This window comes from Eublepharis macularius, chromosome 1 (assembly GCF_028583425.1).
Source record: "Eublepharis macularius isolate TG4126 chromosome 1, MPM_Emac_v1.0, whole genome shotgun sequence".
Classification (NCBI taxonomy): domain Eukaryota; kingdom Metazoa; phylum Chordata; class Lepidosauria; order Squamata; family Eublepharidae; genus Eublepharis; species Eublepharis macularius.
This window is the reverse complement of record NC_072790.1, coordinates 149,885,093-149,907,029: the sequence shown is the minus strand read 5'-3', so window position 1 is coordinate 149,907,029 and position 21,937 is coordinate 149,885,093. Positions and strand designations below refer to the sequence as shown.

At 45.7% G+C, this 21,937-nt stretch overlaps 1 protein-coding gene across 2 annotated transcripts in view; it reads left to right on the top strand.

Annotated features, from left to right (window-relative positions):
- Positions 1–21,937, top strand: part of ARID4B (AT-rich interaction domain 4B) — a 185,219-nt gene that overhangs the window by 38,517 nt on the left and 124,765 nt on the right. The window lies entirely within an intron of this gene.

The following is a 21,937-nucleotide window of genomic DNA, read 5'->3' as shown; positions in this document are numbered from 1 at the left end:
CCTCACCAGTGGGACTTGTACATCGACCCGCTCATGTTTGCCCTCCGGGAGACCACGCAGGCCTCCACTGGCTTCAGCCCATTCGAGCTGCTATATGGGCGCAAGCCAAGGGGGATGCTCTCCCGGCTGACGGAACGCTGGGGGCCCCGGGCCAGCAGCCCCGCGCCCCCCATACAGGAGTACGTGAGCCGGCTCCGTGACCGGGTGCAACAGTCCCAAGCGGAGGCAAATCGCAGACTGACTCGCACCCAGTCAAAGCAAAAGGCCGCCTATGACCGGGGTGCGCGGATGAGGACTTTCCAGGCCGGAGAGAAGGTCCTCGTGCACCACTCGGTGTTCCCAAGAGAGGAAGGGGACCCATGGAGGGGTCCCTACCAGATTCGAAGGGTGCTGGGCCCCACCACCTACGAAGTCCAGTGTGGGGTCGGCCGGCGTCAGCGGAAGACCCTGCATGTGAACCTCCTAAAGCAGTGGCACGAGCGCCCAAAAGAGGAGTGCGGCGTGGCTGAGGACCCGCTAGAGCTCCCTGACAGTGTGCTGCCTTGGACCACTGATGCCCCGGAGTTTGAGGAGCCCAAGGTGGACCCTCAGCTCAACCCAGCTCAGAGGGCCCAGCTACAAGACCTCTGGGCTCGGATTCCCGGGGTCTTCTCCCGCAGGCCGGGCAGCACGAGCCTGATCCAACATGCCATTCCAACGGACCCGGGGCAGACAGCCCGGGCTACCTGGCGCCCCATCCCCAGGAAGCGGTGGGAGGCAGTGGAGAAGGAGACCGACGAGATGCTCAGGCTTGGGGTAATCGAGCCCTCGCGAAGCGCTTGGAGGAGCCCGATAGTCTTGGTGCCCAAGCCGGATGGGACCACCCGATTCTGCATCGACTATCGCGAACTGAATAAGGTGGCCCAGTTCGATGCATACCCCATGCCCCGAGCCGATGTGTTGGTAGACCACCTAGGGTCCGCCCGCTATCTGTCGGCCCTATACTTGACGAAGGGCTACTGGCAAGTGCCCGTGCGGCCAGCGGACCGGGAGTAGACAGCCTTTGCCACCCCATGAGGCCTCTTCCAGTTCAAGAAGATGCCGTTTGGTCTACACGGGGCAGCTGCCACGTTTCAGCGGCTGGTGGACCAAGTGCTGGGAGAGTGCCGGGCGTATGCAATGGCGTACATAGATGACATCATCATCTTCAGCCCGGACTGGCCCACCCACCTCCAACACTTGGAAGCTGTCATGAGGGCCCTCCAGCGAGCCGGACTACGGGCTAACCCAAAGAAGAGCCACCTGGGGTTCCAGGAACTCCAGTACCTGGGCTTTGTGGTCGGGGGAGGCCGAGTTCGCCCACCACCAGACAAGGTGGCCTCAATAGCTGATGCCCCCCAGCCCCGGACCAAGAAGCAGGTCCGACGTTTCCTGGGACTACTGGGGTATTACGGGCGGTTCATCCCCCACTTTGCCTCCCGAGCCGCCCCCCTGACAGACTGCTTAAAGAAGGGGCTGCCCAACCAAGTCCGGTGGACCCCAGCACTAGAAGCAGCTTTCAAGGACCTGCGGTCAGCCCTCTGTAATACCACAGCCCTGTGGAACCCGGACTTTGACCGACCCTTTACGCTGGCCACAGACGCTTCTGACACCGGCCTTGGGGCAGTCCTGACTCAGGAACGTGACGGAACCGACGTCCCCATCCTCTTCCTGAGTCGGAAGCTGCAGCCCGCAGAGAGGCGCTATGCAACAGTGGAGCGGGAGGCCCTAGCGGTCAAGTGGGCAGTGGGGGCCCTGCAATACTACCTGGCCAATAATCCCTTTGTCCTACTAACGGACCATGCGCCCCTGCAGTGGCTCCACCACATGAAGGCACACAACCCCCGTGTGCTGCGGTGGTACCTCTCCCTCCTCCCCTTCCGGTTCACCATCAAGTACCGCAAGGGGGCGCAGCATGTGGATGCGGACTTCATGTCCCGCATGTTTGAGTCTGACCCTGACCCCCACAACTCAAAGCTAAGCGGGGGGTGTGTGTCCGGGGTCTGGGTCCCAGCCCCCAGACTTGGTAGGAGGGAACAGCAGGTCAGCCGGGCTGACGGGCAAACAGAGGGGGCAGCCAGCAGACAGCAGGTCAACTGGTCAGCCAGCTGACAGCAGGTCAACCGGTCTGACTGGCAGGCAGAGGGGGCAGCTGGGGGACAGCAGGTCAACCCCTCCCACAGGCAAATGGAGCCAGAACCTGCCAGTGCCAGGGGCAAGGAGCAAAAGCCCAGGGCCTCAGGAGGCAGGGGGAGACAGAGAGAGGCCAGCGAGTCCCACTCCCCTAGGGAGGGAAAGGGGGCTAGGCAAGGCGGAAGGGGGCAAGGGCAGAGGGATTGGGAGCCCAGCAGTCACCCACCCAAAGACCTTACCTGAGGAGGAGAAGCAGCAGCAGCCCCAACAACCCAAAGCCATGCCCCAGCTAGAAAATAGTAGCCTGGCCCAGGAGTTGCCAAAAGCCAAGCCACTCCAGGTGGGGCTATTGGAGGCACTCTGCAGGAAGCCCTGGGCAACCAGCCAAGGAGCCGCAGCTGGACCCACCTCCAGCCATCAGCTCTGCCAGGGAGGCTGGGCTGCTAGCCAGGGGACTGCAGCTGGACATGCCTTCAGCAATCAGCCAAGGCAGAGAGGCTGGGCAGCCAGAGAACAAGGCACAGCTGGTGCTGGTCAGTGGGGCCAGATCAGCTACCCCAGCTGCAACTGCTTGGTGCAGCCCAAGGCCAGGCTGGAAGAGGGGTGGGGCAATAGAAGGAAGCCCTATAAAAGCTGGCTGGGAAGAGCCCTGTGGTGGTGGGTGTGAGTGAGGAGTGATGATGTGGAGTGAGAGCAGTAAGATGCAAGGGTGGAGGTTTGGAGGAGAGTTCTGGAAGGAGCAGATGAAGGAGGATGCAGAGGGTAAGCAGGCCAGGTTGAGCAGGCCAGCGAGTGGACTGAGAGGGAGTCTGGGTGAGGTATACCGCCCCTCCTTCCACAGAGCAGGGTCCTGCAGAATCCCTGGCCCCCCTGTGACGTCAGGAGCAGACCGCCCAGTGCCACGCCCAGCGGCAGCGGCGGCAAGCCCTGACAGTCCCAAACCTTTAAGACACTTCTTATAAAGGGATTATTTTTCAAATTGGTAGGGTGCTCAGAATTTTCATTCCATATACATTCACTTATAATTTTTCCTTACATATAACTTTGTTCAATGCTCTTCCAGTCGAGTGATATGGATTCATTTATTATCACTGCTATGTTTCTAAGGTGGGCAGCCTCATAGTAAGTTTTTAAATCGGGGAAGTCAAGACATCCTCTGCTAGTGATTCTTTTCATTGTTTCTAATGATATTCTTGGTTTTTTCCCATTCCAAATGAACTTGCTAATTCTTGATTGCCAGATGTTGAAGGTTTTGTCAGCTATGGTAATGGGAATTGCCCGAAACATAAAAAGAACTTTGGGAAAAATAACTGATTTAATAAGATTTATTCTTTCAATTAATGACAGTTGATTCCACCCCACCCCTGTTATGAGCCTCGGCCGAGTGGGCCTAGTGGCTCTGGGGAAGCCTGCACTCAAGTTACTGCAAGGCCTACATTTCCCAGGTTCCCTTTGGCCCCTGTGATTGGGTAAGAGGGGATTCTGAGGGGAAAATTGCACCAATAGGAAAGGAGGGAGATGGTTCCTGAGAGAAGAGATAAAAGGCCTCATCACAGGGGGAGGGTGTTCACTTCTAGGGAGCACAGCTGAGGAGAGGCTGCTGCAGACGGAGTGTTCCCTCATCCCGAAGGGGTGAGACAGTTGGAAGCCAGTCACCAGGGGACAGTTAAGAGCAGTCTAGTTAGACTCGTTAGGGTATTTTATTTTTGTTTGTTCACCAACCTTTACTATTTTCTTTAATCTACCAAGTTTAAGAACCGTTATTAATAAATCTTTTAAATAAAGTTCTTTATTATTTTGCCTGGGTCCTCATGCCTCATTTGGTCATGTACTAAATCAAACCTACTGGGAAAGAATCAACAAAAGGTGTTAGTGGGGTGCTGTGGGCCCTTCTTTTGGAAACCTGTACCAGAGTGGTGGTGGCCTACAGACAGCTACCCTGGGCATCAGCAGCTGTGACATGGTGGTCTAGCGGTGGAATGACCTAAATTTGGACCCAGTGAGAGGCAAAGTGCTATTTGACCTAACCATTTTTTTTAAAGCCCTTTTTGCTTTTTGGCTTGAGGAAGCCAATTTTCCTAAGCTGCTTGCTAGAGCACACAAGAGCTCAGTAAAGGTACTGGTGAAGTTTTGTTTATTTTCTTAGCTGTCGGGTCAATGCGATAGTTAGGCTAGGAATAGGAGTGCATGTTCCTCCGTTCAGGGAAAGAAAAAATTGAGGACATTCCCATTCCTAAGAGCAGAATCCAGAAGTGGACAGCTGGAATAATGTCGACTACAGGGGCACCGCTAGTTGAAGCATCTGTGTCCCAAGCAATGTCACCTCTGAGCGAAGAGACCTTGCGTCTCCAACTGCAAATCGAGAAGGCCAGACTCGAGGAGGAATTAGAGAAAGCCCGGATGCAGAGAGATGAGAAAGAGAATGCAGCCAGGATGGAGTTGGAAAGAGAAAAAATCAAGCTGGCACATGAGATTGAACTTGCAAGGATTGAAAAAGGACTGCTCCCCCCAGATGCAGCTGCAAGGGGAGATAGCCGAAAATATCCTCTATACAAGGTAGGGGAGGACATCGAAGCATTTTTGCAGAACTTTGAGCAAGTTTGCATGGATTACAAGGTCCCCCCAAAATTGTACATGGAAAAATCGAGACCTCAGCTGAGTGGAGTTCTAGCTTCAGTGTCTGGACACATGGAAGGTGAAGAGAGGACAGACTACAAGCTGTTTAAACAGAGAGTGCATGTGAGGGTAGGGTTTTCCAAAGAAGGAGCCCGCAAGAGATTTAAGGAAGTAAAACCTGAAAACAAGGAGTCCTACTCAGAGTTAATTTATAGACTGGGGAAGGCCTATGATCTATGGGTTGAAGTACCTGCTTTTAAGACCCTAGCGGATGTAAAGGCTCTAATATGCATCGATTGGTTTCTGACTCTCATTCCTGAGCACATTAGACGCCCATCCACTCTCCAAGAAGCAGGACAATGTGCAGAGCAGTTGGCAGAAGCATATGGGGGGCAGAGACCCAACACTCATCGTGATTGGCGCCCAAGGGAACCCCTGAAGCTCCCAACATGGTCCAGAGAGCAGCCAGAAGCTAGAGGAGGGCAGCACAGGCAACAGCATCCTGATTCTTCAAGCACTGATGTGAAATTGCCAACAGGAGATCAGAAGCTCCCCCGGTGTTATGCATACAATGAACTGGGACACCTCAGTAATAAGTGCCCTAAATCCAGCACAAGTGCACACCATATGATCCCGATGGGTTCTCAACTCACCCCTCCAGATTTTGACCCAGAATATATTCCTTGGCGCCACGGTAAGGTGGTCAACGTGAACGGCTGTGATGTTATAGCTTGGCGAGACACTGCTTCCTTCTTGACCACAGTCCATTGCTCTCTCGTGGATCCTAAGTATCTTGTCCAAGGAGAGGGAAGATGAGTGCGGCGCCTTCACAAAACAGAGGGGATTACCCTCCCAGTGGCCAAGATACCAATTCAGTACGAGGGGTGGAGCGGACAATGGAAGGTTGCTGTGCATGATTATACCCCAGTGGCTATGTTTGTGGGGGAAGACTTGGCAGAACACGTGCTCCAATGGAAAGAAGAACGACAGGAATTAGGACCTTCAGAAGCTGAGACTGATCCTGTAATGGACGTGTACGTGCAGTTTCTAAGAGACTTTGAGGTTACACCTGATGATCTCCGCCTGGGGACTGAGAACTTCATAGGAGTGTTAACCCACAGCCAGACAAAGAAACAGCCTAAAGGAGAAGTAGCTGTGGTAACCTCTCTGGACCCCATCATAAACCAAGGTGAAATGGAATCTTCTCCAGTGACAGCAACTGTTTTCCAGAAGGAGCAGGAGGAGGATATGAGCCTCGGGGAAGCTCGCCAGCAAGCACTGAAGAATAACCCTCTAAGTGAAACTCTCCGTTCCAGATTTGTGTTGGACCATGGTTTGTTGTATCAGGAGTCCCCTTCAATCGGAGCACAAGAATGAGTGGAAAACGCACATGCAGCTAGTGGTACCAAGTAAATATCGCCTCCAGCTTATGAAGCTAGCTCACGACCATCCCAGTAGTCATGCTGGAGTGAGGAGGACCAAGGACCGTCTGAGACAACAATTTTATTGGGAAGGAATGGGCAAGGACATTGGCAAGTTTGTCCAGTCCTGTGAGGTGTGTCAAACTGTGGGGAAAGCCCAAGACAAACATAAGGCTCCACTCCAGCCTTTACCGATCATCGACATTCCCTTCCATCGGGTAGCTATCGATGTGTTAGGACCACTACCTAACAAGACTCCAAGGGGGAAGCAATACATTCTGACTGTGGTCGACTATGCCACCTGCTGGCCAGAAGCAGTAGCACTTAACTGTATTGACGCCAATACTATCTGTCAAGCCCTAGCAGATGTGTTTGCCAGGGTAGGCTGGCCTTTAGAGGTGCTCACGGATGCTGGGACTAATTTCCTTTCAGGCGTGATGGAGAAACTGTGGAGTAGTCATGGGGTCCGGCACATGGTAACCCTCCCGTACCACCACCAATCGAATGGCCTAGTGGAAAGGTTCAATGGAACTCTAAGGGAAATGATTAAAAGGTTTGTTGCTGCCCATTCAAATTGGGATTTAGCTCTTCAACAGTTGCTCTTTGCATACAGGGCTGTCCCACACCCTAGTTTGGGATTCTCACCTTTTGAATTGGTTTATGGAAGGGAGGCATGTGGGCCATTGGAACTGGTGCGACATCATTGGGAGGGCTCGATACCCTCTACAGGGACTAATATTTTGGACTTTGTTGATAAGCTTCAGAATAATTTAAGAGAGGCTTTGACCCCCCTAGCTCATGCTCACTTGGGAGAGACACAACAAAAACAAAAGGCTTGGTATGACATGAATGCCAGGAGGCAGGTCTTCAACCCAGGTGATCTGGTAATGGTCTTAAAACCAGTGAAGGCTAATAAAATGGAAGCTGCCTGGGAGGGACCATTCCAAATTAAGAGTCGCCTGGCAGAGGTGAATTATTTGGTTGAATTCCCAGACACAGGGCTCCCACCACGAGTTTGTCATGCCAATGCCTTGAAGCCATACCACTCTCGAGAAACCATTGTTTGCCATCTCATCCCAGAATCAGCTGAGAGTTTTGGGAACCCTGAAGAAATGTGTGCTGGGAGCCATGGTGAAGGAGGAGTGGAGGAGATTACCTTCTCCCCCTTATTGTCTAGGGACCAGCAGGAGGAAGTTAGGCAACTGTGTACTGAATTTGCCGAACAGTTCTCTGCCCTGCCTGGTCACTCCCAAATTGCAAGTCACTCTATTTTCACAGGGGATGAGCCCCCTGTGGCAGAACGGGCTCGTAGGATTCCACATACCCAGTGGCAGGCCATCGAGAAAGAGTTAACTGAGATGTTGGCGATCGGAATAATCAGACCCTCTGAGAGTGCTTGGGCATCACCGGTTTTGCTGGTCAACAAACCCAATGGGGTTTTTGCGTGGATTATAGGCATCTCAACAAGATAACCTGACCGGACCGATACCCCATGCCCCACATAGATGATTTGTTGGACCAATTAGCCCCAGCCAGGTACATCTCCACCTTTGACCTCACCAGAGGCTATTGGCAGCTGGAGCTCAATGAACAGTCAAAGATACGTTCTGCCTTTGTGACCCATAAAGGACTGTATGAGTTTAATGTTTTGCCATTTGGTCTTTGGAATGCTCCCGCCACCTTCCAGAGGGCCATCAACAAGCTCCTGAAGGGCCTGGAAGATTTTTCCATTGCATATTTGGATGATGTCACTGTATTTTCCCTGACGTGGGAACAACATTTGGTGCACTTGCGAACAGTGTTGGAAAGGATAAAAGAAGCTGGATTTACCTTGAGGGCCAAGAAATGCCAAATTGGCCTCAACCAAGTTACATACCTTGGACACAAAGTAGGACGAGGGACCATTTCTCCTGGACAAGCTAAAGTTGAGGCCATTCGGGACTGGCCCATACCCAGAACAAAGACACAAGTCTCATCCTTCCTAGGGTTGGCTGGATATTACCGGAAGTTTGTACACAACTACAGTCAGTTAGCATTGCCGCTAACAGATCTCATTGGGAGGAATAGGCCTGAGAAATTGCAATGGACAGCACAATGTCAGCAGGCTTTCAATGAGCTAAAAAACTCCCTCATCACCTGTCCAGTTCTAAGGGCTCCAGACTTCAATAGACCCTTCATCCTCACAACCGACGCTTCTGACCGTGGAGTGGGGGCCGTGTTATCTCAGGAGGGGCCGGATCAGGAGCAACACCCTGTTGCTTTCCTTAGCAAGAAACTTATTGAGCAGGAAGTGGGTTGGGGAATTCCTGAAAAAAAATGTTATGCAATTGTATTTGCTTTGGGAAAATTCCGCCCCTACCTGTGGGGTCGACGTTTCCTGCTCCGAACCGATCATTCTCCCCTCCAGTGGCTACAGACTGCCAAGTTTACCAACCCGAAGCTTCTGCGATGGAGCCTAGCCATGCAAGACTTCGATTTCGAGATTGAGCACATCGCAGGATCTCGGAATAAAGTAGCTGATGCTCTATCCCGCAGGGCCTGTGATGATTAGTTATCTTGCTGTATATAGCTATTTTCTGTTGTTTCATCACTGCAGTGTTTATCCATGTTTTCCACTTGGTTCTATCTTAATGGGTTACAAAGCTTGTAGATGGTTAAAAGAGCAACCCACAGCTTAGTTATAGATCTCATCGATGGGGATCCAGATAGCCAGACCCCATGATTCGGTCTAGCGTGGGGGTGTTATGAGCCTTGGCCTAGTGGGCCTAGTGGCTCTGGGGAAGCCTGCACTCAAGTTACTACAAGGCCTACATTTCCCAGGTTCCCTTTGGCCCCTGTGATTGGGTAAGAGGAGATTCTGAGGGGAAAATTGCACCAATAGGAAAGGAGGGAGATGGTTCCTGAGAGAAGAGATAAAAGGCCTCATCACAGGGGGAGGGTGTTCTAGGGAGCACAGCTGAGGAGAGGCTGCTGCAGACGGAGTGTTCCCTCATCCCGAAGGGGTGAGACAGTTGGAAGCCAGTCACCAGGGGACAGTTAAGAGCAGTCTAGTTAGACTCGTTAGGGTATTTTATTTTTGTTTGTTCACCAACCTTTACTATTTTCTTTAATCTACCAAGTTTAAGAACCGTTATTAATAAATCTTTTAAATAAAGTTCTTTATTATTCTGCCTGGGTCCTCATGCCTCATGTACTAAATCAAACCTACTGGGAAAGAATCAACAAAAGGTGTTAGTGGGGTGCTCTGGGCCCTTCTTTCAGAAACCTGTACCAGAGTGGTGGTGGCCTACAGACAGCTACCCTGGGCACCAGCAGCTGTGACACCCCCATTCATCTAATAACGAATTAATAGAATGATTGATTTCAGATAAATTTATATTTAACAGGTCACTTAGGTTAATTGGTATTTTGATTCCTAAATATTGCCAGCTCTTTTTAACCCACTTGTACTTATAACTACCTTTAATATCAGTAATTAGATCTGTTGATAGATAAATAGGGTATATTTCACTTTTATTAATATTGATAGACAGGCCTGAAGCTTTTGAGAATTCTGTTGAAATGCCATCTAATTTTTCCAATTAATTTTTATGAGGGCATAGGATCTGAGAGATATAAAGCCATATCGTCTGCAAATAGGGAGAGTTTGTATTCTTTTTTGCCTATGTTAATGCTTCTTATTGTAGGTCAGTTTCTAACGTGGTTTGCGAATGGCTTTATTGCAAGCGCAAAAAGAAGTGGGGAGAGAGGGCATCCCTGTCTGGTGCCTCGAGAAAGGTTAATTTTTCCTGATTTGTAACCATTGATTTTGATTTGAGTAGTAGGGTTGGCATAAATCGTATGAATAGCCCTTAGAAAGTTGTCTCCAAAGTTCATTTTTCTTAGTAGCTCTTTAAGGTAAGGAATTTCCACAAGGTCAAAAGCTTTTTCAATATCTAAGCCTAGAATGAGTGAGTGTAGCTTAGCCTGTTTCCCATAGTGAAAAATATTCAATGTTTTTCTAATATTGTCTGTTAGTTGTCGATTTGGTATGAATCCAGACTGATCTTCATTGATATAGTTTGGAATAATTTTATTGAGCCTAGCTGTTAAGATGGCTGTAAAGATTTTTGTATTCTGATTCAATAGGGATATTGGGCAGTATGATGTTGGATTGGTCGCATCTTTTCCAGGTTTTAAAAGAACTACCATACTTGAATCAGCCCAGGAGGGGGGCATTTCCCCCTGATCTAAGATTAAATTACAGATGCTAGTAAGGTGGGGGGCCAACAAATGCGAGAATTTTTTGTAATACTCTGCCGGAAAGCCATCATTTCCAGGGGATTTATTGTTTTTCAAATTTTTAATTACTTCTTGGGTCTCTTTGTTATTGGTTGGTCAATATGTTTTTTATGAGCTTCTGTTAGTTTTTGTCATCTAGATTGCTCAGATAGTTATGAATTGTTGTTAAATTTGGATTATCTGAACTATATAATTTTTGATAGAATTTTTGGAAGGTTTTAATAATTGTTTCTGATTTAGTTTGAAGTTGACCTTCCTCATCTCTTATATGGTTTATTAGTCTTGCAGCTCTTTCCGCCCCCTACTTTCCAAGCAAGAATCTTCAGATTTTTAGACTTTTTTGCCAAAACTTATGTTTTAAAAATAATAAGTTTTTCTGAATAGATGTAGTTTCGAGAGTTTCTAGTTTTTTTCTTTCAACTAATAGCTTTTTGTATATTTTCTTGCTACAAGTTTTCTTATGAGTTTGTTCTAGTTGGGAAATTTTATTCAATAGTTCCAATTTAACCTTGTCCTTTTTTCTCTTATAGGCCGAGGCAATAGCAATATATCTGCCTCTGACAACAGCTTTCATTGCATCCCAGATTAATTCTAATGAGACACCACAGTTGGAATTATATTTGAAATAATTTTCTATTTCCTCTGTTATGTCTTTTTGGGCTGCAGAGTTGAATAAAAGGAATTTATTTAAACTTAAGTTTAGTGGTCTGATTTTTTGTTCTGACAGTTGTAGTGAGCATTCTACCCATGAATGGTCAGACCATAGTTTGGGGCCTATTTTTGAATTAGAGATATGCTGTAGAAGGTTTGGTGATGCTAAAATATAATCAATCCTAGTATAAGAATCAAATCTAGGAGAATAGTAAGTATAGGCTTTTCAGTAGGAAATTGTGTCCTCCATATATCCATTAGATCAAATTGTTTTAGGATGCTTGCTAGCTGGCCTATCTTAGAAGGGTTTAGATTAACAGAGTTGTGATTTTTTTGTTTTGAGTGGTCTAATTTGGGATTGACAATTAGATTTAAATCTCCCCCTAATAAAATGTCTCCCTCCTGGAATAGTTTTAATTTAGCAAAGGTTTCTTCTAAAAATTCACTTTGGTTGCTATTTGGAGCATAGACGGACACTAATGTGAGTTTTTTTTAAATTAAATGTGCCTTTTATAAATAAATATCTTCCTTTCTGATCTATTTCTGTAATAATTTCCTCAGTTCTAATATTTTTTGATATTAATATCGCCCCTCCCCTAGATTTTGAGTTGCCATGTGCTAAGTATTGGAGTTCCCACCACTTGGACTTAAATACCTGCTTCACTTTTTCAGGCAGATGTGTTTCCTGTAATAGTAGAATATCAGGGCGTTGTTTCTGTAGCATAGATTGGATTCTTTTACATTTTATGACATTATTAAGACCCCTGCAATTCAATGAAATAACTTTGAATTCCATTTTCCTGCAAGATATAGAATTAAATGTCACCTAGCCTCGATCAGAACTGAACACATCCAAGGCATATCCAATGTCCAGGCAGATTGGCTGAGCAGGTAGACCATTCAGCAAGGGGAATAGTCCCTTAAGAAAGATCTCATCTAATGGATAATATTGCACTTCGCAACGCCTCTCATGGACCTGTTTAAGTCCCAACACAACCATCAACTATCAAGGTACATAACAAGGTTTGTTCCACCCACAAGCAGATGCCCTGACATCGCAGTCACCATTAGGCCTCCACTACGCATCACCACCCTTACCAGTAATACCCAAACTCCTGAGAAGGATCAAGGGACAGGGAGCGACGTGCTAGTGACTGCCTCCAGAAAACAGTTCATGGTCAGAATTTTCAATTCCTCTTAGAAAGCCCTCACTCAGTGGGGCAAGAGGAAAGCACTGGACATTTTACACAGCCCTGCCCAAACATCCATTTGAACTGGTCAAGAGAGAGAGAGGTATTCATGTTCACTTGTACCCAGATGATCTCCTGATCAGATCAAGTTCAAAAGAAAAATCTCACCACGACATTCAGTTAACCATTCAGTTCTTACAAGCTGGAACAGCAGGGTATGATCATCAAAAGAGTGTTGTCTATCCCTCACCAAAGAAAAGGTCAGGAAGACCAAACAGCTGGCCGAGACTGTCATGAGAGTGAAAATCACTTCTCATGACACCACCCAAATTGATGGGTTTGCTAGTGGCCAGCAAGAAGGCAATACCTTGGGGTCGTCTATATGCAAGACTGCTTCAGACCTTTCTCAGATATTATTAACAACAGATCATGGAGAAGACAGAGCTTCCCACTCAAGTACCACTTTAGATCAAAAGATTTATGACCCCTTGAAAACAACAAATATTTACAGATGCAAGCATCACAGGTTATGCACGTCTTCCTATCAATGTCTTGGAAATGTGAGCGATTTGTCTGGCCCTGTTTCAGTTCAGAAATCAGACAGTGAACTCACACATCCTGATCTGTATGGACAAGGTCGCAGATAAGACATGTAAACAAGCAGGGGGGGATCCAAGACCTCGAGGCGGCACAAGGAGGTGACAAGGATACTTACCTGGGAGGAAGGTCACCTAGCCTCTATCAGAACTGAACACATCCAAGGCATATCCAATGTCCAGGCAGATTGACTGAGCAGGTAGACCATTCAGCAAGAGAAATAGTCCCTTAAGAAAGATCTCATCTAATGGGATCTCATCTAATGTGATCTAATGGGATCTCATCATTGCACTTCGCAACGCCTCTCATGGACCTGTTTAAGTCCCAACACAACCATCAACTACCAAGATACATAACAAGGTTTGTTCCACCCACAAGCAGATGCCCTGACATTGCAGTCACCATTAGGCCTCCACTACACATCACCACCCTTACCAGTAATACCCAAACTCCTGAGAAGGATCAAGGGACAGGGAGCGACGTGCTAGTGATTGCCTCTTGGTGGTCCCACAGACTATGTGTTTCCACACTCCAACAGATGGTGATATCTCCACCCCTCATCCTACCAACGTCTCCGGTCACGTTACAGCAGGGAATGATTTGGCACTCTCATTTAGACTCAATCTGCTTAACTGTGTGGAAATAGAAATGAAAATCTTCCTAAGATGGGGATATTACGGAAAGGTGGCTGACACTCTCCTAGCATCCAGAAAACAGTTCATGGTCAGAATTTTCAATTCCTCTTAGAAAGCCCTTACTCAGTGGGGCAAGAGGAAAGCACTGGACATTTTACACAGCCCTGCCCAAACATCCATTTGAACTGGTCAAGGAAGTTGCCCTGAGAAGGCTGAGAACAAAGACCATCTTCCTTATTGTGGTCACATCTGCCAGAAGAATCTCAGGCCTAAGTGCACTGTCAGTCAGACCTGAACTCTGTATCTTTCACAACGATAAGCTGATACTTCATACTATCCCCACCTTTCTTCCAGAAGTCTATTCCAAATTCCATAGGTTGCAAGAGATACGGCTACCATATTTCTACCTGTACCCTAAATATTCTACGGAGAGGCTCTGACACAACCTAGAGGTCAGAAGGAAGCTCAAGGCCTATCTGCCCCAAACAGTGCAAATCAGAAAGTTGGACTTAATATTCATCAATATATCTCCCCTCAACTGGGGGAAGAAAATGCCTTCAGCAGCCATAGGTGCCAATAGCAAAACATACACTATTAAAGCTCACAAAGCTCTCATCGTAGAGGTTCCTAATGGAATAACAGCTCACTCTGTGAGGAGCGCTGCTACCAATGTAGCATTACAGAGGAACACTTCTGTAAAAGAAGTCTGCATGCCAGCAACATGGTTGTCGATCTCGACCTTGGTGAGACGCTACAAATTAAATCTATATGATTCAGCGGACACCACCCGCGGTAGAAAAGTACTGCAGCTCATGATCTCGGACGAAGACCACATCCCACCCAGAAAGTGGAAACTGCTTTGCGAGCACCCAAGATGTCCTCCGCCTCCGAGAGAGAACGGACCTTTGGACACTTACCGTGAAGGGTCCTTCTCCTCTGAGGAAAGGAGGACATCTTGCCCTCCCCAGGTCTTTGCCCTCCTCTATCCCACTGCCTCATTCTTCTGCCTCCTCTGGATTATGCTTTATTTACAATACATGTTAACGCAACAAGTGTTTTTTCTCTCAGTATTGACAGTTGCTGAATGATAAATTCAGTGTTACTGCTTTGTGGAGTCACCTGAACTGAAGAGAGGGTGTGCCACGCATCAGATGGGAAGAGGAAGAAAATTAGTTCCTGCCTCCCTGATTGGACGGTGGGAATCACCCAAGATGTCCTCCTTTCCTCAGAGGAGAAGGACCCTTCACAGTAAGTGTCCAAAGGTCCATTCATCTAGGTCTTCGTCCAGGCACACATTCCCTCCCTCTTGCCCTGCTGTGAGCTCTCTCAAATAGTATATGGAGAACTTGCGGTGGCACAGGAGAAGTGAGGGAAGCTGGGGGCGACCTCGCTCCATCATGTGACTGTTCTGGCAAGAAAATCCACCCGGGGCCAGTTTGGAGGAGGTCGCACCCCCCCCCCCCAGCCTAAAAACTGAAAAAAATCCTGTTCTGAACGGCTGGCCTGCGCAAGCACAGTACCCAAATGTGTGCCTGCACAAAGACCTAGATGAACAGCAGTTACAGGTAAGTGCAACTCTGTTTTATGCAGTAAATAAATGTGTGTTGTGGAGGCAACTGCTGCCGAAATCAGTTTTTAAAAATCTGTTCAGCCAATTAGAAACCCTGCTGGGCAAAGTCTCATTTAGCCTCACCCACTTTCTGCAAACATTAGGCAAGCACCTAGTAAATTGTTTGGCCCTGTAATGAAACAAACACCCACTGGTCCAGGGGGAGTCATTAGAACTGGGGGTTAAAGTCCTGGTCTTAAAAGGACACTTCCAAAGACAGCATTGGTAGTACTGCCACCATTTTTCTCCAACTAAGTCCTACCTCAGTGACTGGGGAAAACAAGCCTCTGCCTTTACCAGACTGTACCTGAGAGTCAGCTCTGGTCCAAGGCATCAAATCAAAGTTGTAATTTCAGAGTGAGAAGGCACCCATAACTAAGAGAAACCATTAGAGGCCTCAAAGATACTCCAAAGCAGAGACAGGCTAAGGGCTAGAAGCAAACCTGACTTTCCAGTTTATTCCCGGTTGCCTAGTAACCTGGTGAGATCTCACTAACCATTCAGTGCCCCTCAGTGATATGTGTGAGGGTGACATTCTGCAGTTATGTCAAACCCACATAGCATTACCATCAGCATATACCATCTTCTCTTGGGAACCGTAGCTAGGTCACATGAGCTTAATTGATTGGAATGCTCAGCCTTGCCTCTAACATTGGAGGCTTCAGCAATAGCACCTGTGCTGCAAAATAAGTTTATGTGAATTCATGTTCACAGTGGCATTACCCACAATTCATACAGACTGGCCAATCAGGCCTATTTCTTTATGGGCTCCACATTGGTTTAACTGTATTGTTTAATATAAACCAAAATAAAGCAAGTATTAATATGCATACAAAGAAAATTCTAGGTCTGAAACGTTCTGCACAAAATTATGTGCCCTACATGCCAGGTTTGGCACACAGATGGCACTAATAAGCAGTCCACATTTGTTTTGAATCATGATGGGACTGATAATCCTATTTGCTGAGTGAAAGCCATTTGCAGACCAAAATCAACACAGAGATGTGCCCACAGATGATGGAGAGTCAATAAAAAGGAGCTAATGCAACAACAGAATTTGGTCACACTAAGGCAGATCCTTGTACCCTTTGTCTTCTGAAACTCCCGGAGCTTATTCTTATGTATAACTTTTGTTGGAGGCAAACATGACATGACAAGAATGCTATTATTTATAATGTAGAAGTTTTCTTTGAAATTGTAAATGTGCATTCTTTCACCAAACATGAATGTTACTGATCAACTCTCTGAAACACCACAGAAAATAGTTTGATATGTACATGTAGTCATTATTCATGCAGCCCTGAAAGGGGGGCAAACAGTAATCTCCTGAGGCTGTTTCAGGTTGGAAAAATATTATGGGGGAAGGTCTAAGCCCCTTCTGTCCTTGTGCCATGGTTCCAATTCAAGTTGAACCCAGGCATTTTTGGGGAGCAGAAAACTTAGAATGCATCTCTCCATCTGACCTAGGGATGTCCATGGGAAATAATTACATGTAGTTTGGCCCACAGTATACATAAATCCTAGTCCATTATCCTGGCTCCCATGTTGTCTCAGCTCCCCACAGAAAATGGGATGAGTAGTTAGGTCCTGAGATGTGAGCATCTCTGATTGAAGGTTTAGATACTTGAAGGTTGGAGAGGATGTGGAGGGACACTGGCAACAACAGAGGAAATTTGTATGCTACATAGAAAACTTGAATGGTAGAAATAAGATGTACAGGTAAAATTAAGATATTTTCTAACTGTATCCAGGTTATTGATTTGAAAAGTTGCACAGGCAGTTGAGGTCTGATACTCATTCATGGCGTGAATCATGGCTATACATGGTGGGTTATGGCTAGAGGGAAAGCAGCATGGTATAGCTGAATTTCATCAGATATCAGAAGCTAAGCAGGTTCAGTACTTGTTTGGAGGACAACTAAGGAAGACTCTGCAGAGAAAGACAATGGAAAACCACTTCTGCTTCTCACTTGCCTTGAAAACCCCTTGTTGGGGTTGCTGTAAGTCAGTGGCAATTTGATGGCACATATATAGATACAGTAAGCTATATACTTGGGGTGGTGTATGACTAGCAGAATCAATAGCTATATTTGTTTTTAGCTTTGGGGATTGAAAAAAGAGTGAGTTGCGCAGCTTCAGAATTACTTCTAACTAGCGGTTTATACATTCTTGTTTGGAATGATTTTGTTACACATCATGTGTCCTAATTCTTCCCATCAAAGGATCTACGTACCTCTGTACTGTTTAAACAGCTTTGAGAAACTGATGAACATTTTCCCTTTGCTGTCCTTTAGTTGCCAGGCACAAATATTCCTTTTACATAGGCTTCATTAAGGAGTTTTAATCTTTTCTAGATGTTTTGGGGTCTTCTGTGGTTTTGGGCCCTGCGATCTGTTGTCGGTATCATTTTAGGCTACTTAGTATTTGCTTTTATGCTGGTCTTATGTTCTGGCTTGTGTTTAATGGCTTTGTTTTGTTTTTAAGAGCTGTGTTAATATTTGTTTTATTTAGTTTTAAGAATGTACATTTTTTCAAAAAAATTAAATCCAAATAAATAGCAGTAAGATTTTTGGCAGAACAAGACATTTACCAAAGGGAGAGGGGTACCCTCTTCAGGTTGGATTTTTTCGTTTTTTTTGCTTCTTTCAGAGTATACAGAGTTACATGGAAATAACATTTCTCATAGAGCGACTAGATTGCAGGATTGTTCAATTCATGTTCCTTTCCCTCTTGTATATTTTTTTCTCTTCTTCCTTATATTTTAAAGCTATTTCCATAATCGTCTGTCATTCTCTCCTAACCTTTTCCATCTGTCTCCTCCTCCTGATCCCTTGTGATATCTTCAACTGCATCAGGGTTGCCAGAAGTCCTAGGGGCCAAGTGGGGTGCAGGGGGCTGGAGATAGCAGGGTACTCTCTCTCTTCCCAGCCCATCCATTTCTTTAAATCTCCCGTTTTTACCTCTCCCCCTCCCCATTCACCACTTTTCCTCCCTTTCCTTCCTGCTGTTTTCTCCGAACATGCAGTCACATTGGAGCTGTCATGGTCCATTCTTCACTGGCTTGATTGTTAGGAAGCACTGCAGTGCCAACTGTGCTTTCATGATATTTCTGAAAATCTTGGATGACATTCTCTGCATTTGGGGGGAGGGGCATTTTAAACCCTGAACTGTTTAGTTTTGGGATTTTCTTCACCTAGGAGTTGTAGATTTGCAGAAAAATCCCCCTCTGTCTATACAGGGCTCCGGTCTAGGGCCATCTTCAGAATTAGACATATTCGGGGCACATTTCAAGGGGGAACACACAGGAAAGCAGTTCCGGCAGTTCCCCAAAGAGGTCACATGTCAGGTGGCTCCGCCCACCTGACTCTTGGCCATTTTGGGCCCATTTTGGCCTTGATCAGGGCCAAAACAGCCTGGGTCGGGTCTCTAATGGGTGGTGGATCACTCTCCCACTCATCAGTGACCCAATCCTGACCATTTTTGTCCCCCTTTCAGCCATTTTCAGCCCCTTTTTGCCATTTTGGGCCTAATTTCGGCCCTGAATGTCCAGGATTGGGTCCAAAACAGCCAGAATAGGTGACGTCAGGGGGTGTGGCATATGCAGATCAGTTATACTAATGACACACTTCCGGTGATGGCAAGAGGCATGGCATATGCTAATGAGTTATGCTAATTAGTTCCTCCAGCTCTTTTTCTACGAAATGACCCCTGGGCATATTGATGGAATAGCTTGCTGCAATATATATTTCTGTTAAAACAGTTTTGGAAAATAAATATTTTACTTCAAGAGCCTGTGATATATCTTCAGTACATATCTTTCCCTTTCCTGATCTGCATGATAGAAATTGTAAGTAATAACAAAGTTATCAGTAGATGTGGTCTAGTTAAAGAGACACTTTCGATTCCTGTTGATTACAGTGAGAACAATTTTGGACTAGGACAGCCTCAAAAAACCAGGATTTGCAAAGCAGGAGCTGTCCCCCACCCTCTCTGTAGTGAGTTTCCCCCTTTTCTTATTTATTCTAATTGTGATTTAGTGTTGCACCTATACTAGTTTAATGTTATCAACTTTTTAAAAAATATTTCCAGATGCAGGAGTTCTTTAGTGGTATGGTAAATCAAAGCACAATTTTATGCTTGTTGGATTTGCATGTCCTTATCCTGTCTCTTTTGCTTCTGCCTCTGATTAAATAATATTAATTGATTATACTGTGTAAATACTGCAAGTAATATTTTGCTTTGAAAGAGAAATGCAGAGCAATCCTATGATCTCACTATACTACACTAGGATTAGAGCTGGTATAAGAAAGATGAGATCCTGTGCTCAGCAATAAAGACAAAATAGGAACAATAGCTATGGAAACAAAAGATAACATAATAATACCAACAGACTGTCCCACAGCTTCTATGACAACTCCACACAATTTACTAATTACTACCTTGTGCACTGATGATGTCCCTATGCATAGAAAGCACTGCTCAACTGATAGCCATGGCTGAAAATACCCTGATGTTACCTAGACCTTTGGAAGAGTCCCTCCATATACTCTATATGACCAAGTATCCAGAATTTGATCACAGTGCTCCCCCATTTCATAAATTTCCATGATCCTGTTGGTAGGGAACCTGCAAGGTAAACAAAGTGATATCCCAAGAGGAAGGCTTGAACAGCACTGTGGTAGTACAGATACCTCGATGCAGACGAATTCTGTAACCCTTTGTTTCATTCTTTTTTCTGCTCCATAACTCTTAGGTGTTTGGTTATGCAGCATATCTTTTAAGAAAGTGCTCTATCATCAAACTGAAAAGTTTCTGATTCAAATTTAAATAAATTTAAATATTTAAATAGTGTTAGCAAAATTTAAAGTTGGCAAAGAAGGCAAGTTTTAGGTGAGTAGCCATGTTGGTCTACAGTAGAACAGCAGGATTTAAGTCTAGTGGCAACTTAGAGGCCAACTAGATTTTCAGGGTATAAGTATCTGAAGAAAGAAACTCTTGACTCTCGAAAGCTTATGGTCTGAAAATCTTAGAAACATAGAATCTCTCTATACAAGACATCTAACATGGGGACACTCAAGTGAAAGATCTTACACTTGTTCTCCCATTGGGGATACACATTCACTGCTATGGAGACAGTACACTTGAATATAAGACAACACACAGAAAGTAAGTCACTTGAGCGTCCCTGTTTAAGATGTCTTTTGTAGAGAGACTCATAGAAACATAGAACTGAAAGGGACCCCAAAGGTCATCTTGTTTCTAAGGTGCCATGGGACTCAAAAGAAGGCTGGCAAATACATTATGCGCAAGTCTGGACCATGTACAAGCGTTGGGGATTGTTCATGCTTCATATCCCACATTTAGACAACAAGCTTGATTTGCAGCACAACAGCCTAGACAACTATAGATAAACAGGCTATATTTACATATGCAGGGCAGAAAAATTTCCATGAAAGAAATAGCTTCCACATCATTGCAGTCACCCAAGTTCTAGTGTTTTGCCTTTCTACTTTTCTATACTTGGTTTCAGATGGAATGATGTGCCTACATACCATGCATCATGATATATTGTATTTTCTTGTTGAAAATATCCATTGCAGTGCTGTTCAAGGTAGCTTACCTAAACATTACATACCATTACAAAAATAAAGCAAGCTAAATTTACAAACAAATAAAATTCAAGCATCAACATTTAATAGAATGCATGATCATTTAACCCTATCAAATTAAAACAACATTCACTTGGCATTTGAAAGATATTAAAGGTAGTGCCAAATGAATGTTTGGTCAATCACTCAGAGATCATGGCACAACTTTTATAGGCATTATTTTAGACTTTTGTTTATCTGTCGCACCAGCTCCTCAGTAGGCATAAGATTTTGACTAAGCCCTGCTTCTCCATCACCATGCCCCCCACTCTGCCCAATTTCTCTTTGCACTGGTGGAATCCACTAGTGCCTCCATTGCAAAGGGTTTGCTACTTCAGTAATTTTCCCTCCTGCTAGCATCAGCACAACATCAGCCATCAGCACAAACAGCAATCCTATTGTGTATAACAGGTGGATAGAATTGTTCTGTAAATAGCTTTATTAGTGCTTAGGATTCTTTTGTGCTGATTATTAAGTTAAAAAATAGGGGGGAAAGTGGGAGACCTACTTGTGAGGGGCATCCTGTTGAGCCCTACACTATCATTTTCTCTTTCCTGAAAGCCCCCATAGCCCCTTCCCTTTCCTGCTTCCTTCTGTCCTTCCCACCCATCAGACAGCCTACCTTTATCTCTCCCCCCCATCTTCAGCTTTCCCTCCTTTCCTTATTTATTTTTTATTTTATTTATTGGATTTATATCTTGCTCTCCTAGCAAGAGGGCTTAGGGTGGGTCTCAACATCATAAAACAACAGTTTAAAATACAATAAATAACAGTTAAAATAATAAAACAATAAAACAACAGATCTCATTGGACAGTGGAGCAGAACAAAACAGGCACGGGACCAGCAGGATAGTTTGCCAGCTCTCAGAGGCCCAGTGGAACTGTAATAAGTCCCACAGGGCCCAGTTCTCAACTGGGAGAATGTTCCACCAGGCCCGAGCCAGAGCTGAAAAGCCTCTGGTTCTGGTTGAGGCCAAGCAAACATCCTTGGGGCCCAAGACCACTAGCAGATGTTGATCTGCAGAGCGTAATACCCTCTGGGGAATATAAAAGGAGAGACAATCCTGAAGATATGCAGGTCCCAGTTAGTTAAGGGCCTTAAAGGTTAACACCAACACCTCGAACTTGACCCAGAATTC